Genomic DNA, 18,034 nt, shown 5'->3' on the forward strand with positions numbered 1-18,034 from the left:
AGGTTAAAAAAAAGTAGAACAGAACTACTATATTGGATTTGAAGGCAGAGCACATAAATAAAAATATATGTATGTATGTATATGTGTATATATATGCAATACTGTATGTTCTAGCTTATTTACATCCCGATATGAACTCAAAGAACCAAGGACAAGAACTGGGGCTGGAGAGATGGCTCAGTGGTTAAGAGTCCTGGTTTTGGTTCCCGGCACCCACATGTGGCTCTCAGCTATCTGTAACTCTAGTTACAGCTAATCCAACACCCTCTTCTGACCTCCACTGCCACTGAATAGAGTTGGCACACTCAAGATAGATACAGACAAAACACACATAACTTAAAAATAAGTGCATCTTTTAGAAAAAAGAACTGGTATCGATATAGTCACATATGTGACATATATATATATATATAAATGTGATTTGTACATATGGTATATGTATGTATACAAACAATAGAATATTAGTCTGCCTTAAAAAGGAAGGCACCCTTGACATATGCTGTAACACAGATGGACCTTGAGCCATTATATAAATGGATGTTTGTAGAATTATACCAACTAGTTCAGTTACAGGGCTCCAGGGCATATGATGCCCTCTTATGGCCTCTGTACACATGTATACATGCTGGCAAAAGTCACTCATATAAAGTAAAAACAACAAACTATAGGTACAGTTAAGAAGTGTTTAATGGAACAGTAGCAAAGAAAAGTACAAAAATTGAAAAATGGATTACATGAAATTTAGAAGTTTTATATAGGAAAGAAAACTCAGCAAAATGAACAGATGGTCTATAAAACAGTAGAAAACTTTTGCCAGCTTTATTTCAGACAGGAGGTTCATATTTAGACTGCATAGATAACCAGAAAAATTAAAATACCAAAAGCAAACTCTCAATAAACAGAGCAAAGATCAGAACAGACAGTTTACAAAAGATGGTTAAGACATTTTGAAGGCAGGGGTTAGGTGCTGGAGAGATGGCTCAGCAGCTAAGAGCACTGGCTATTCTTCCAGAGGTTCTGAGTTCAATTCCCAAGACCTACACAGAGGTTTATAATTGGCTATAACTGTAGTCCCGTGGAACCCATTACCCTCTTTGGATGTTCAGACATATATGTAGATAAAATTAATAAAAATAAATAAAGTATTTTTAAAAGTATTCAACATCCATAGTCATCAGAGAAATGCAAATTAAAACTTGAGATTCCATCTCATCCCAGTTAAAATGGCTATTATCAAGTAACTAACAAATGCTGGAAAGACTCCTGGAAAGGATGTGGGGAAAGAAAGAGACAGCATTATTCACTGCTTGTGAGAGGGTAAGCTAGAAAACCACGATGGAAATCAGGGTAGAGGTTTCTCAAAACAAAACAAAGAACAGAACTACATTAAGATCTATGTATATTTACTACTCCTAGGCCTATACTCAAAGAATTTCTTACCCACAGACACTTGCAAATTTATCATTACTCTTCTTAACAGTAAGTAAAAGAAATCAGCCTAAAATTGTTTGTCTCTCTGTCTCTGTCTCTCTCTCAGACACACACACACACACACACACACACACACACACACACACACACACACACATACACACACACACACAGAGAGAGAGAGAGAGAGAGAGAGAGAGAGAGAGAGAGAGAGAGAGAGAGAGACCACAATTTGGCCATGTAGAAAAATGACACTGTGAAATCTGCAAGAAAATGGATGGAACCGAAGAATATCAAGTGAGGTAACAGATGCAGAGAAACAAGGCACACGTTTTCTCTCAGATATGGATTCTAGCCTCAACACCCCCTGGCCCCCACCAAGATCTAGAAAGAAAAAGGCAAAGACATGAGGGCAGTCATGTTGTGCTGTCTCTATAAGGATTTGTGCTGGAATTTGGATAACTCGTTGTATAGCTATTAAACTGGATCTTTGGCTTTAGATTAAAAAGAGTTTCAGCTATAAAAAAGGTTAAGTGCTGGAACTATTTTAGTAATGTCTTTCTTTCAGGCACACACATGCCAGGAGACAGGAGGGGTGAAGAGAGACAATCAATGTGAATAATAAAATCAACTGAATTAAGGATGACTTTAGTGCTTGCCTTGCATTCATAGGGCCTCGTACCCTGTCATCTACCCCACACAAATAGAAGATGGTTTTGGAGCTAAGTCATTATGTTGGAATCACGTTTAGATTTTATGTTAAACTATGATCCGGTCTCACAGAAAAACCCTGTGCCTCTTTCCTACATGGTAACATATAGGTCCCCATCATTTCCATAAATCTTATAAAATAATCCAGGAACACAGCAAAAACTGTTTATCTTTTCCCGTTTAATTATTCTTTACCCCCTTAGGACAGTGCTATGTTCAAGAATGTCATCTATGTCCCAGCACATCTGAATTTCTTTAACAGAAATGCTTTGCATGTTTCTGAAGACTGTCATGAGGCCCAAGGCAATAAAGTTCAACAGACTTGAGCTGTAATCTTCTCCCAAGGAAATGGTTGGAATGCCAAGATGCCTTTGACTCTGACTTCACAGCAGGGCTTCATTTGTAATGATGCTGTCCAAACTTTAAATGACAACAGCTGTGATATGAAGCTCTACACATTCATTTATAAAACCTTCCCACAAATTAAAAAATTAAAGAACAGGGGGATTTCAATCCATGACCAATTAGCAGAGGCTCAGGAACCATAAAATATTTAGATTAGAAAGAGCTATTTATGATTTTACAAAATGTTTACACATTGTAGTGAATGTCTAAAAACTGTTTGCCAGTCAAACACTGATTGCAAAATATAAATATGAAATTCTTTGCAAATCATGCTAGAGACATTAATTAGGGTAAAGATGGAGAGCTTCTAAAACAATAAGGCTACAGCCATTGACACAGTGATTGCATTCCAGAACAGTGTAGCTGTCTATTGGGGATCAGTTCCCAAAAGCACATTCTGGAGTCCCCTGTGCTTGGCAACACAATAGCTTTGTAGTTACAAATGTACCAGGCAATTTATGAACTTGCAAGGACTAGAATACTTATATATGCTTTATGCTCAACTTTGATACGTAATTTACCTTTAATTATCCTGCTACAATTGGAAAGTGAGCCCTGTAATCTTAATTGCCATTTATCTGTAAGAACTTAATACTTTTAACCTGCATACCTTTGAACTGTTTTGGCCAACGGTCCTATTTCATAAAATTTTGGAATCTTTTAAAATTGTTATATTTAAACATTAAAAATGAGAATCAAAGGTATTGTACATTAAAGGGGCTAAGTATAGAACTTAGACAGGTAGCTTAGGAAAAATAAAATATAAAATAGCTGTGAATTACCTGATCAGTATAGGGGAGGCAAGAGAGAAGGTCTGAAGGCCAGCAGTATGAATGGAAATGTGCAATCTTGGGGGGTGGGGTGGGAGGCTCTAGAAAGGACAGGGGAGGTGAGAGATGCTCAGGACTCAGAAGGAGGAACCTTAGATGAAATGCCTTACAGTGGGGAGAGGGAACTTGTAGAGCCCTTCTCTAGTAGAAAGACAAGGCATCAACTGGAGGGATGGGGTTGCCATCCCAAAATCAAAAACTCTGACCCAGAATTGTTCCTGTCTAAAAGAAAGGCAGGGACAAAAGTGGAGAAGAGACTGAGGGAAAGGTGGTTCAGTGACAGGCCCAACTTGGGATTGATCTTCTTAAAGGGAAGCTCCAAGGCCTGACACTATTACTGATGCTATGGTGAACTTGCAGACAGGAGCCTAGCATGGCTGCCCTCTGAGAGGCCCAACAAGCAGCTGACTGAGACAGATGCAGATAATTACACCCAACCACTGGATTGAAGTTGGGGACCCCTGTGCTTGAATTAAGGAAAGGCTGGAAGAAGCTGAGGAGGAGGGCAACCCCATAGGAAGACCAGTAGTCTCAACTGACCTGGACTCCTAAGATCTCTCAGACACTGAGCCCACCAACCAGGCACCATACACCAGCTGATATTAGGCCCTGACACATACACAGCAGAGGGCTGCCTGGTCTGGTTTCAGTGGGAGAATAAATGCCTAATCCTGGAGAGATTTGAGGCCCTAGAGTGGGGAAGGCCTGGCGGGGTGGGAGGTGGGCACATCCTCTTGGAGACAGGGGCAAGGAGGAATGGGATGAGGAACTGTGGGAGGGCAGATGGGGGGTGGGGGAGAACTAGATTGTAAAAAAATAAAAGTTAAAAAATAAATAAATAAAAGGAAAAAATAGCTTGAATTGTCCAAAGTCTTGAAAATATTTGCATTTTCTATACAGGGACTAAAACCAAGCCACCTCTTTATATTACAATATTCTCCTGAAGTGTTAAGTGTGTTAGATCTGACTATTATAGAATCATAACTAGACTCTCCTGCCAGGTCTGTAAACTTGTCCTGGTAGACTCAGGAGGTGATGTGGACCCGTACCAACAACCACTCCAGCTTCCCTGCTACAAGCCGTAGCCCTAGGGAGTCAGCTTTATTCACAGCTATTGTACACTGTACTCATTCCTACCATAACAACATCCCTAGGGAAAGGATTCGTCATTTGCTTTGTGGTTTACCCATGCTGCCTTCAACCATGTAGCACTTTTATATTCCTATCCTTCTGGAAGTATGTTAAGAAAGAAAGCTGGCAAATACATTCCACTATAGTTTCAGCTTCAGTCACACACACACACACACACACACACACACACACACATCATCTTAAATTTTTCACAACCCTAATTTTAATAATGGTTCTAAAATGCTTTAACCTCCCCTCTAGCCCACCACCCACCAGAGGTAGTGGAAAAGAAAGGTTATTAGGACACAGGGGAAGTGGACCTGTTTAGAAATTCTTTGGCGCAAATCCCATCTGTGTTATCAGGAAATCAGCAGGTCAGTTCACAAGAGTCAGCAGTGGCAGCTCTGTCTACTCACAAACACTTAAAGCCCCCAGCAGTCAGTTCAGCAGTGTTGAGATAGCATTGGTGGCACGCCCAGGAACGAACAGCCAGACCTCAGCCTAATCATCATGAGTCAGCAGGGGCACTAGACCAGCTTGGACACCAGAAGTTCTCTGCCATGCCTCTCAGTGAAGTCTCAGGACCAACAAAGTGTTGCAAAGCTAGCTATGCAAACAAGCCCCAGTCACTGTCTGTTGAGTCCTATACTCCCTCCAAACATCACACATCTTCCACAGGCCTTGCCTCAGCACCTGAGTCTGTATCAGCTGACACCATTCTGTCAACTGGCCCAAGTCCACGGAATCAGCAAGAAGCTGCCGGAACACCACCAGAAGTTTTTTGGGTGTGTTTCTCTTTATGGAGTCATGGCAAACAAAGCTTAGCTACGTGATGTAAAGTGAATCAATACAAGGGTGTCGTTAGCAAGGAATTCTTCATCATCTGTCCTTTCACGTGCTTGCTTTAGCAAAACATCCTTTCATCTGTGTTGGCTTCAGTAAAACGGCCCTTCACATGTTTGCCCCAGCAAAAGAATATCTAGCAAACTGACTTTCAAGAGACCCCATAAGTTCCCACTGCACAGACACACGTATTTTAACAGGGTAAGACTGTTTCTAAGGTGCACTATGATGTGCACGTGAGGTTGGAGGGCGACTTTGGAGTCGGTTCTCACCTAGGTTTATGTGTAATGGGTATGGAAACCAGGTCATCAGGTCTGAGTGGCAGGGATCGTTCTCCTCAGCCGTCTCATTGGACCTTCATTATATTTAATGCTAAATAAGCTTATAAAACCATAGAGAACATATCACAGTTTAAATGCTACATGTACTTATGTGTATTCTGACACTAACGAGAGACAGAAGATGAATGCTAGACTTGACAAATATGTCAAGTTTTAAGATCTTTGAGTGAATGGATCAAGTGTTTTGATTTTAGTTGCCTGGGAAATAGAGCACTATACGTGGCACATCGAAATAATTGCTAACATCTAGTGAGTGTCACTACGCATCACAGGTACTCTAATTCTAAATGTATTTCATTTAATACTGATGATATTTCTATTTTATAATGCTGTAATTATGTCTACTTTGCTGGTGAAGGAATGGAACCTCTAATGATTATATTTGCTGAGATCTACACACCTACGAAGGGTAGAGCTAAGACGTTGCTAAGTAGTCTTATTTCAGTGTTCTTATATTCTTTTGTTTCTTAAACTCAATCAAGTGTTGAAAGGAATCTAAAAATGGCCTATGTGAATGCATAAAATCCAGGCAGAAGAAAAAACATTCCAGTACAAGTCTACTCAAGAGCGCTTCAGATTACATCATATCTATGAAATGGTAATTGAGTATTAAAACAAAAGTGGATGATTAGAAGCCGTTATCTATTTTATTATGACATTCTTTTATCTCCATATCAAGGAATTAAAAAAAGAAATATGGATAATGAAATCAAAGCTTCTACAATACACTTTTGAGAATCTAGAAATAGAGTGGAGAAGGCCAATGGTAAGAAATAAATGAGGCATGGGGTTGGGGATTTAGCTCAGTGGTAGAGCGCTTGCCTAGGAAGCGCAAGGCCCTGGGTTCGATCCCCAGCTCCGAAAAAAAGAACCAAAAAAAAAAAAAAAAAAGAAGTAAATGAGGTCATTGGGCAAGCATCAGTGATGAGGCACATAGAGCCCTGGAAATGTTATACAGAACAAATGAAAAAGACCCGCCCCAAAATGTGTCTTGGTGAAATTTCAAACACTAAATCAGTTATAGAAGTTGTTTACCAAAAAAGTGTATTATCTACAACTTATAAGAATCATGTTTAAAAATATTCAAAAATATAGTATGTTTTCAGAGTTCTGAGGAAAAGAGTATTGAGTTTATTTTATATTTTGGAACAAGATACTGTGATATTAATACTTTTCGTATTCCATCTCTACTTTATTAAGAACAACATATACATTGGTGCCCTTGCCTGGCAATAAATATTTTAATTTTTTTTGCTTTAATTTTTAAGATGACAAATAAGTTCAAGTTTTTTTTCCCCCTTTTTGTTTGCTATTTAAATACAAAGCTAAGCCACAAACAGGTACGATCAAGACATTTTATCTCACAGTTACATCCTGTTGGATTCTCCTCCAAGTCTGACCATTGACTGGGCTGGCAAAGAGTGTGGGAAGACTTTCTTAGGTAGCACCATCCTGAGGTTGGGAGATGGGGGTCTTTGAAACAAGGGTAGGCTCTTATACCTAGCTCCTGAACCCCAGCCCCATGGACTAAAGGTGAATGGTTAGTCTTCCCCAGGGAGGGAGAAGGAAGCCACCTCCTTTTCTGTCACAGGTCAAAACTGAAGGTCATTCTGGACCTCTGGCTGCTAAGTCTTGCCAGCTGCCAGGTACCCTAGTGTCAAACACATCTGCTGCCTGATGCCTGCAGGGGTCCTAGACTGATGGCATCTTCACAGGACACCAGGGGTTCTGCCTTGATAGCAGGTAAAGAACTTCCCAAGTAGCAGAATTGGGGTTAGGGAATGGATGTGGTCTTAGTAATTTCTGGTCCCACTACAAAACCTCACTTTTGATTAGAATAGAATACCATCTCAAATCTTCTCTACACAAACCAACCAGCCAAGCCAAAAAGAAAAATAAACCCAAGACGAAAAGAAAACTGCATTCATTTCATTCCCTTCAAAACCTATATACAAGTTAAGTTGTTTTCTGTGGGTTTTTTCCATTTTAAAACAAAAAATTTTTAATGTTATTTTTTAAAGATTTATTCATTTATTATATATAAGTACACTGTAGCTGTCTTCAGATACACCAGACGAGGGCACCGGATCTCCTTACAGATGGTTATGAGCCACCATGTGGTTGCTGGGAATTGAACTCATGACCTCTGGAAGAGCAGTCAGGTGCTCTTAACTGCTGAGCCATCTCTCCAGCTCTTGTTTTTTAATTTTTTTAAAAAATAAATTCAGTGTTGACATTTCTATGAAGAATTAATGCAGTTTCAGAAGACCTGCCCTTCTCAGGCAGGGGAACAGTTCTTTTCCTGGCCCGCCTCTAGTCTGACTGTCCATCCTAATGCTTCAAGGTGCCTGTGGAAGAGGTCTCTTCTTGGCCTGGCCTCTGAGCCCTGGGCTCAGTAAGTTTTGGAGAAAGCAAGGAGAAGACTAGCTTACTGTGAAACTTTTGCTAAAAAATATTCATACATGTCAATGTGTACACCTGTTAAGACGCTGAGGAGAACAAGAGCTTGGAGACATCCTGTCCAGACTGGGCGTGGGGGTGGCAGCACCCTCACACTAGTTTGTCCTTGGACGTGGTGTGTGGGGAAGTCCTGGCTTTCATCTTGGGCAGAGCCTGGCTTCCTAGTTCATGTTCAACTCCATTCTCTAAAACCTGTGCGTTGTTTTACACTGTGCGGGAAGCACAAATGTTCAGCTTGTATGCAAAAAGGTACAAAAACAACTAGAATATACAATATAAGGCCATCTGTTGAAGTCCACCTTGGAAACCTGTAACAGATATTTAAATACTACATGAAAAGGCATCTTTAATATACTTTTAAAAAACATTTGAAGTAGTTAGCTAAGTCTGTGTGTCTCTGTGTGTATGTGTGTGTGTAAAAAAAATTCATTTCCCATTGAGGGCATTTGGTCCTTTGAAGGAGGCAGGGTGACAGGGACACCACACAGTTAATGCTTCAGCCAAGGGTAGGCTTTGATGGAGGCTTGCTCCAGTCTCCATAGTTGTACAGGAGCTCCTCCCTGGCTGCGATGTCTCGAGAAGCTATGAGGATGAGGTGAGGCATGCCATTGATGTCATACAGTTTGGTCTGGCAATTTCCACACTTACTGTGATTGATCAGTCTCCTCAGGTGGTTCACTTCTTGAGTGGCATCCAGGTTTTGCTCAGACATTGAAAACAGTACATGTAGCAGCCCATGGAGGGGTCCTGTGTGTACAGGGCCTCCCACTTCTTGGCTTCAGTGATTTCAATGAGGTTCCCATGATATTCTACCACAAAGTCTCCCCAGGAGAACTGCTTGGTAGCAATCACACCCATGCTTTTGTCATCAATTATATCAATCTTCATGCCTTTTTTAAAAAACCCTATTTTTTTTTAGGATTTATATATTTATTATAAATAAGTACACTGTAGTTGTCTTCAGACACAGCAGAAGAGAGCATCAGATCCCATTACAGATGGTTGTGAGCCACCAAATGGTTGCAGGGATTTGCACTCAGGACCTCTGGAGGAGCAGTCAGTGCTCTTAACCTCTGAGCCATCTCTCCAGCCCCTATCTTCATCTTCACGCCTTCTTCCTTCCCGCTCTTAATTCCTGCGGCTCAGCTTTGCTCTTCCTAGAGTTCCTTTGCACAAGGTAGAAATCTGTGAGTTTTCTATTCTGCTGTGTTTTCCCTTGAGACTTTTTCTGAGGGGCCTTCTTGCCCTTGAGGGGCTTTTTCGGGGCTTGCTACACTGGTAGAATCATGATGGGGGTGGAGATTTTGGAGGTTCTGCTGCTTCAGATTTTTGGTTTGGAAAAGGCGCCAGGGAAGCTCTCCTGGTATCTTTGCTCTTCTGTTGACTTGACTTCACAGTGCTTTGGATAACATTCCCAGCGTTTCTTTCTAACTTCACAACACTTCGGATAACATTCCCAGTGTTTCTTTTCTCTTCTTGCTTCCTTTAGATTCCAGCTAATGGTTTCCCCGAGCATTTGACTGCATGATGTGCAATCGAGTTCTCTTCCTGAAGTAGACAGTGCATTCCAGAGCATTTGTTCAGACTCATGTAAGCATAGATCTTGTGGCCTGCTCTGTCACCACCTGCCTGGGAAACCCAGCTTTTTCTGATATTAATTTTTTGTTGTTAAATAGTCTTGTCTTTTAGTGCAGGTAGAGATGTTATAGCTGGTTGTGAACCATTTTCCATTCTGTACTATATTACTAATAGATGTGTTAGAAAGATCTGTTTTAATTTTATTACAGTAGCCATTTTCTAAATCCATGAATGGAATAAAAAGTTTTCATATATTATTATTATTGTTGTTGTCTATGACATGCTCACATACTCCTACTCTGCTATAAAAGTGACATTAAGTGACATTGCTTTCATTTATTTTCTCTTTTTAAAATTAATTTTGGGCTGGGCATGGTGGTACACATCTTTAGTCTCAGTAAGAGACAGAGGCTGGTGAATCTGGCCAGCCTGGTCTATAGGGTAAGTTCTAGGACAGTCAAGGCTACACAGAGAAAACTTATCTTAAACAATAACGATGATGATGACCATAAATTATTATTTGAGGTATATTTAGAAAAGGGCTTGCTATGTAGCCCACGTTGAACCATAGCTTGGTATGTTTGTTAGTTTGTTATTACATTCACTCCTGCCTCACCTCCTGAAGGCCAGGGTTACAAGCACTAGCACACCCACGACTTACCACTTTTTCTCCTGAAATGGCTGCTAAAATTTACCAATGTAAATTAATCTTAAAATATTTACATCATTTCACTTATTTGATCTGCTAAAACTATAATGAACAGTAGTATATTTTACTACCTAAGATATACACATCAATTTAAAAACTTAGTTTCAAAAGGAACTCATTTAACTAATGATTCAAAAGAATTGATATTAGTTAGGAAAAAAACCCCTGTAACTAATTCCTAGTAAGTTCTAGAACATACTGAAATGTAGTCAAAGAAACTCTGTAAAGATGAGGATTTTATTTTTAAATAGCATATAAATAGAACAATGAGTGGAAGCATTTCTGGATTTGGTCCCCCCAAACCACTGCTTTGAGACTTGTTAGCACCTGAGTTAACATTTCTAGTGTCCATGCATCACAGCAGTACAGAGCCTCTATGTCTGCACCAGTCACTGAGAGAGGGTGAACATCATTTGTGGTATTACCCTAATATATAGATGGATTGGGTTTCCCAATAAGAAGTTTTCTAACGTCTTTACACCTTTCCAAAAATATTTACTATATCAATAAAAGTTTAACAGTGATCTAAATATCAACATTTTCTTGGGATTTTTGTTAGTAATGTGAAAGTCATTAAATTGGGGCATTGTGTTGCATTAGCTTTTTCCTTGTTTGTGTCAGAAGGACTACTCTGAGAAATGTGGAAAAGAAGCCATTAAAGACTGATTCAATCATTCAGAAAAAAAATTGAGTTCTATTTGTCATGATTGGTAGCATTAATTATCAACTTAGTGTAATCTAGAATTGCCTATGCAGAGAACCTTAATGAGAGATTATTTACACCGGGTTGGTTGTGGGAGATTGTCCTAAATTTATCTCGGAAGACCCAGTCCATTACGGGAGGCAACATTCCCCAGGAGGAGGCCCTAAACTGTTAGGAATAGAGGATTTGAGGTAAGCATCAAGTGAAGCATGCGTGTGCTCATTTCTCTCTGCTCTTCACTGTGGATTTAATGTGACTAGCTGTTTAAATTCCCATCACCTACACAAGGACTGTACCCTGGAATTGTGAGCTAAAATAAAGTTTCTCTAATAAGATACTTCTGTTAGGATACTTCTGTTAGGACTTCTGTTTTACTACAGCAACAGAAATAAAAGTAGGACTCTATTGTATGCCAATGACTGAATAGAGGCCATAGTTTTCTCTTCTTGCTTTGACCATATGACATTCTCCCCTTCATCCTCGGTATACAAATCTTCCCTTCACTTCAGTTTTTAGTTCAGATACCATTTCTTCATGGTTTCTAGTTTCTTACGGCTCCTTGTTTTGTATCAAACGTCTGTATTTGGGTAAATGAACAAAGTGTGGATAACGATGTAAGACTATTTCATGAAGAAGCATGTACAAATAAAGAGAATTTCAATGGTATCTAATGTAACAAGTGAAATTTTCAAATAAATCAAATTGAAAAGCACAGCATATTCTATTATTTCTAAATAAAATAAAACAATAAAACTATCCAAATTTCACACTTTTGTGTAAGTGGCTTGGTAATTGATGTGCACAAGTACCTATATCTAACAGATGTCAAAAACAGCCTTCTTGAAAGGTTTCAGGAGACAGAATTGTCACCTTGTCACTACCACCATGTTGATTAGTATTTATCAAGCACCATGGTCACATCTAACGCCACACAACAAGTTAGTCCTCTAAGGATCTCTTCTGGTTAACATTGGTTAATTCATGTAACCCATCAAATTACACTAAAGTAAATACATGATAATGCAATACTGTAATTTACAATAGTATAATTTCAACAAGTTTACAGTGATGATGTCACTAGTTGTTTAAACTGAAGAATACAACCAAGTCAGATTGGTTGAAGAGAAGATAACAGAGTAAGGTGAAATAATAAAATATACATTAAAAAGCAATAGATTTGATGTGTTAGGTTTTGAAAATTATTTGATAAAAATAAATCATTGAGGCTTATGCTCTAAGATCAAGAATCGACAAATGGGATCTCATAAAACTACAAAGCTTTTGTAAGACAAAGGACATTGTTGTTAGGACAAAATGACAACCAACAGATTGGGAAAAGATCTTTACCAATCCTACAACAGATAGAGGCCTTATATCCAAAATATACAAAGAACTCAAGAAGTTAGACCCCAGGGAGACAAATAACCCTATTAAAAAATGGGGTTCAGAGCTAAACAAAGAATTCACAGTTGAGGAATGCCAAATGGTTGAGAAACACCTAAAGAAATGTTCAACATCTTTAGTCATAAGGGAAATGCAAATCAAAACAACCCTGAGATTTCACCTCACACCAGTGAGAATGGCTAAGATCAAAAACTCAGGTGACAGCAGATGCTGGCGAGGATGTGGAGAAAGAGGAACACTCCTCCATTGTTGGTGGGATTGCAGACTGGTAAAACCATTCTGGAAATCAGTCTGGAGGTTCCTCAGAAAATTGGACATTGAACTGCCTGAGGATCCAGCTATACCTCTCTTGGGCATATACCCAAAAGATGCCTCAACATATAAAAGAGACACGTGCTCCACTATGTTCATCGCAGCCTTATTTATAATAGCCAGAAGCTGGAAAGAACCCAGATGCCCTTCAACAGAGGAATGTGGTACATCTACACAATGGAATATTACTCAGCTATCAAAAACAATGACTTTATGAGATTAATAGGCAAATGGATGGAACTGGAAAATATCATCCTGAGTGAGGTAACCCAATCACAGAAAAACACACATGGAATAAGTGGATATTAGTCCAAATGTTTGAATTGCCCTAGATGCACAGAACACATGAAACTCAAGAGGGATGACCAAAATGTGAATGCTTCACTCCTTCTTTAAAAAGGGAACAAGAATACTCTTGGCAGGGAATAGGGAGGCAAAGTTTAAAACAGAGGCAGAAGGAACACCCATTCAGAGCCTGCCCCACATGTGGCCTATACTTATACAGCAACCCAATTAGATAAGATGGATGAAGCAAAGAAGTGCAGGCTGACAGGAACTGGATGTAGATCTCTCCTGAGAGACACAGCCAGAATACAGCAAATACATAGGCAAATGCCAGCAACAAACTACTGAACTGAGAACAGGACCCCCGTTGAAGGAATCAGAGAAAGGACTAGAAGAGCTTGAAGGGGCTTGAGACCCCATATGAACAACAATGCCAACCAACCAGAGCTTCCAAAGACTATACATGGACTGACCCTGGGCTCCAACCTCATAGGTAGAATGAATAGCCTAGTAAGAGCACCAGTGGAAGGGGAAGCCCTTGGTCCTGCCAAGACTGAACACCTAGTGAACAGGATTGTTGGGGAGTGGGCGGTAATGGGGGGAGGATGGGGAGAGAAACACCAATATAGAAGGGGAGGGGGAGGGGCTAGGGGGATGTTGGCCCAGAAACCGGGAAAGGGAATAACAATCGAAATGTAAATAAGAAATACTCAAGTTAATAAAGATAACAAAAAAAAATCATTGAGTTGTTTCTTTCTTTAAAACGATAGTGTGTAAAAGCCACATATAAAGCTGTTATATGATTTTGTTAGAAAAAACACCTGTTGTGTTGCTGCAGGGATTCAAACTGGGACAGCCATTTTGGAAAAGATTATATAGCTATTCATAAGAATGAAATATTCTCTTAAAATATTATTCCAGTATGTCACCTGATGTTTACCAAAAAAGTTGAAGTTATATCCACCAAAAATTCTGCATGTGTTGCTTATAGTTATAATATTTGAAATATTGTATATGTTAAAAGTTATTTTAATTTGCTTAAAGAATATCCCCTAAATTCTTAAGAAAAATGTAAATGTTTCAAAAAAATTAGCTATTAGTATTTACACTCACATATTTCTGCTTTTATCATCCAGGAAGAATAAACCCAGGGACTACGAGTTGAAAATGTATGCATGGTCCCTATCATTGGGAATTATTCTGTCAAGAAACTTTAGAAGCTAGTGGACAGATAAGTCCAGAAATAGCTAATGCAAATCAATGTACTTGACATACAACACTGGAAGCAGACAAAGACATCATAGGCGCACACAAGAGCAATGGCTGCCTCTAATATCCTGAAAGGGTTCATGAAAAAAACCCAGTTGATCTGGACTTGGGTGAAAAAGAACTATTTGGATTCAATGTTCTTCTTTTACATCTCTCATTAAAAATATAATTTATACCTTCAGTTACTGGGTTTTGTTTTACATGTAGTTTTAGTTGCCATATTTTAAAATATACAAAGTTTATAAATGATAAACATCTATATCTAATATTTATATATATGAATAAATATAAAGGCAATATTCTTAAGCACACATTAATATTTTAACCCATTGTTATAGTGTACTTCTGTTTTTATATACATATTTCACATTAGAAATAACACTAAATTTTAATAAAAGCACTGTTTTGTATGAATAAAGATTATAAAAATTGAGATTATCTACTTACACAATCTTTTTCTTTAAATCTAAAGAAATAGAACTGTTTGATAGAATGGTTGAACCTAGAATTATCCCCAAGGCTCACAGGCTAACAACCTGGATGCCAGCTTTGAAAACAATTGGCCACAATGAGTGAGATGAGCAACTTTGTTCTGCTATTTCCTGCCTCATGATGCTTTGTCCCAGTAAAGCCCAGCAACAATGGAACAGCCAACCAAAGACTGAAACTTTGAAACTGGGAGCCAAATATATCTGTTATCCTTTAAGCTTGTTTCTCAAGTACTTTGTCACAGTAACAGAGAATAATTAATATATGATCACTCAAAGATCAAACATTGTTGCCAAATAAAGACACCCTGTCTAGAATACTGGAAAAAGCATAGGCCTGGCCGTTATGACCTTTCTTTCTTTTTTTCCATCTTTATTAAATTGGGTATTTCTTATTTACATATCAAATGTTATTCCCTTTCCTGGTTTCCATGCCAACACCTCCCTAACCTCTCCCCCTCCCATTCTTTTTTTTTTCCCTTTTCTCCATCTTTATTAAATTGGTTATTTCTTATCTACATTTCAATTGTTATTCCCTTTCCCAGTTTCCATGCCAACATCCCTCTAACCTCTCCCTGTCCCATTCTGGGTGTTCTCCTCCCAATCCTCCCCCCATTACCGCCCTCCCCGCCAAGAATCCCATTCACTGAGGGTCCAGCCTTGGCAGGACCCAGGGCTTCCCCTTCCACTGGTGCTCTTACTAGGATATTCATTGCTACCTATGAGGTCAGAGTCCAGGGTCAGTCCATGTATAGTCTTTAGGTAGTGGCTTAGTCCCTGGAAGCTCTGGTTGCTTGGCATTGTTGTTCATATGGGGTCTCGAGCCCCTTCAAGCTCTTCCAGTTCTTTCTCTGATTCCTTCAACGGGGGTCCCATTCTCAGTTCAGTGGTTTGCTGCTGGCATTCGCCTCTGTATTTGCTGTATTCTGGCTGTGTCTCTCAGGAGAGATCTACATCCGGCTCCTGTCGGTCTGCACTTCTTTGCTTCATCCATCTTATCTAATTGGGTTGCTGTATATGTATGGGCCACATGTGGGGCAGGCTCTGAATGGGTGTTCCTTCAGTCTCTGTTCTAAACTTTGCCTCCTTATCCCCTCCCAAGGGTATTCTTGTTCCCCTTTTAAAGAAGCAGTGAAGCATCTGCATTTTGGTTATCCTTCTTGAGTTTGATGTGTTCCGTGCATCTAGGGTAATTTGAGCATTTGGGCTAATATCCACTTATCAATGAGTGCATACCATGTGTGTTTTTCTATGATTGGGTTACCTCATTCAGAATGATATTTTCCAGTTCCATTCATTTGTGTATGAATTTCATAAAGTCATTGTTTTTGATAGCTGAGTAGTATTCTATTGTGTAGATGTACCACATTTTCTGTATCTATTCCTCTGCTGAAGGGCATCTGGGTTCTTTCCAGCTTCTGGCTATTATAAATAAGGCTGCTATGAACATAGTGGAGCATGGGTCTTTGTTATATTTTGGGGCATCTTTTGGGTATATGCCCAAGAAAGTTATAGCTGGGTCCTCAGGTAATTCAACGTCCAATTTTCTGAGGAACCTCCAGACTGATTTCCAGAATGGTTGTACCAGTCTGCAATCCCACCAACAATGGAGGAGTGTTCCTCTTTCTCCACATCCTTGCCAGCATCTGCTGTCCCCGGAGTTATTGATCTTAGCCATTCTGACTGGTGTGAGGTGAAATCTCAGGGTTGTTTTGATTTGCATTTCCCTTATGACTAAAGATGTTGAACATTTCTTTAGGTGCTTCTCAGTTATTTGACATTCCTCAGTTGTGAATTCTTTGTTTAGCTCTGAACCCCATTTTTTAACAGGGTTAATTTGTCTCCCTGCAGTCTAACTTCGTGAGTTCTTAGTATATTTTGGATATTAGCCCTCTATCAGTTGTAGGATTGGTAAAGATCTTTTCTCAATCTGTTTGGTTACCGTTTTGTCCTAACAACAATGTCCTTTGCCTTACAGAAGCTTTGTAGTTTTATGAGATTCTATTTGTCGATTCTTGATCTTAGAGCATAAGGCATTGGTGTTTTCTTCAGGAAATTGTCTCCAGTGCCCATGTTTTCAAGCTTCTTCTCCCCTTTTTCTTCTATTAGTTTGAGTGTATCTGGTTTGATGTGGAATGACCTTCTTTCTTATTCCTGGCAGGTTACTATGGTACTGCTAGCTTGACCCAACTGTCTCCCCTTTGTGGACCCATTCTTCAGCTAGAAGAGTTTATCAACTATCTCTAATAATCTTTGTTTCATAATGTCCTAAATCCTTTGTCGAATCCATTTCTGATTTCAACTGGCTCAATGAAAAGACTACCCAGAATGGGAACTCAGGCAGATATCTCCTGCAAACATGGTGGATTCTAGAAGCCAGTTGTATGAAGTTTATAGAACACGATGTTAGCTCAATATGTACTCATGACAGTCCACATTAGGAAAGCGTGTTCTTAAGGTATATTACTTCATCCTAAAAAGATATGTCTCAAGAGGTCATTGCAATGGTCAAAATCTTGGCAGAACAAGTTTTGATGCATTATTTATAGAAAAATCATCCCTCAAACTGCAAAGTCTACTTTTACACATACTCTTTAACAGGGCTGAGTTCCAGAATAAAGAGACTGAGTAAATCAAATCCAGTAGAATACTTTTGGGCTACTGTGACAGTAGGGGAAAATGAAGCACTCTAAAAACATAGCTAAAGTATTTCAGTCTAAATGTGCCTTGTATACATAAAAATGGGCATTGCTTACTTTTTATAATTTTGAATTAAACATTAAATTAAATTAAATTAAATTTTTAATTTAAAATATGAAGTTACAGGTGCTTGGGAAATGACTCAGTGGTTAAGAGCACTGATTTCCCAAAGGATCCAGGAATAATTTTCAGCACTCACACTGTGTGACTCAGGACCATCATCTAGTTCCATGAGATCCAATGTCTCCTCTTCTGGCCTCCACAGGTATTCTATCAATGTGCTGCACAAACATATATGCAGACAAAACACACATAGATATAGAATCTCAAAAAAAAAATGAAGTTATAGAGGCAGGAGAGATGGCTCAGTGGTTACCTTAGTTTCAGGGAATCCAATGTCCTTCTCTGGCCTCACCAAACACCAGGCACCCATG

The 18,034-nt window shown here is 39.2% G+C and overlaps 1 protein-coding gene and 3 pseudogenes across 13 annotated transcripts in view; 1 reads left to right on the top strand and 3 right to left on the bottom strand.

Moving 5' to 3' along the window:
• The window catches only part of Sbf2 (SET binding factor 2), a 366,952-nt gene that overhangs the window by 109,430 nt on the left and 239,488 nt on the right, over nucleotides 1-18,034 (bottom strand).
• Ybx1-ps18 (Y box binding protein 1, pseudogene 18) lies at nucleotides 7,241-8,760 on the top strand (annotated as a pseudogene).
• LOC134478881 (N-lysine methyltransferase KMT5A-like) lies at nucleotides 8,641-9,040 on the bottom strand (annotated as a pseudogene).
• Nucleotides 9,145-9,742, bottom strand: Kmt5a-ps1 (lysine methyltransferase 5A, pseudogene 1; annotated as a pseudogene).

The sequence above is a fragment of the Rattus norvegicus genome, chromosome 1 (assembly GCF_036323735.1).
Source record: "Rattus norvegicus strain BN/NHsdMcwi chromosome 1, GRCr8, whole genome shotgun sequence".
NCBI lineage: Eukaryota > Metazoa > Chordata > Mammalia > Rodentia > Muridae > Rattus > Rattus norvegicus.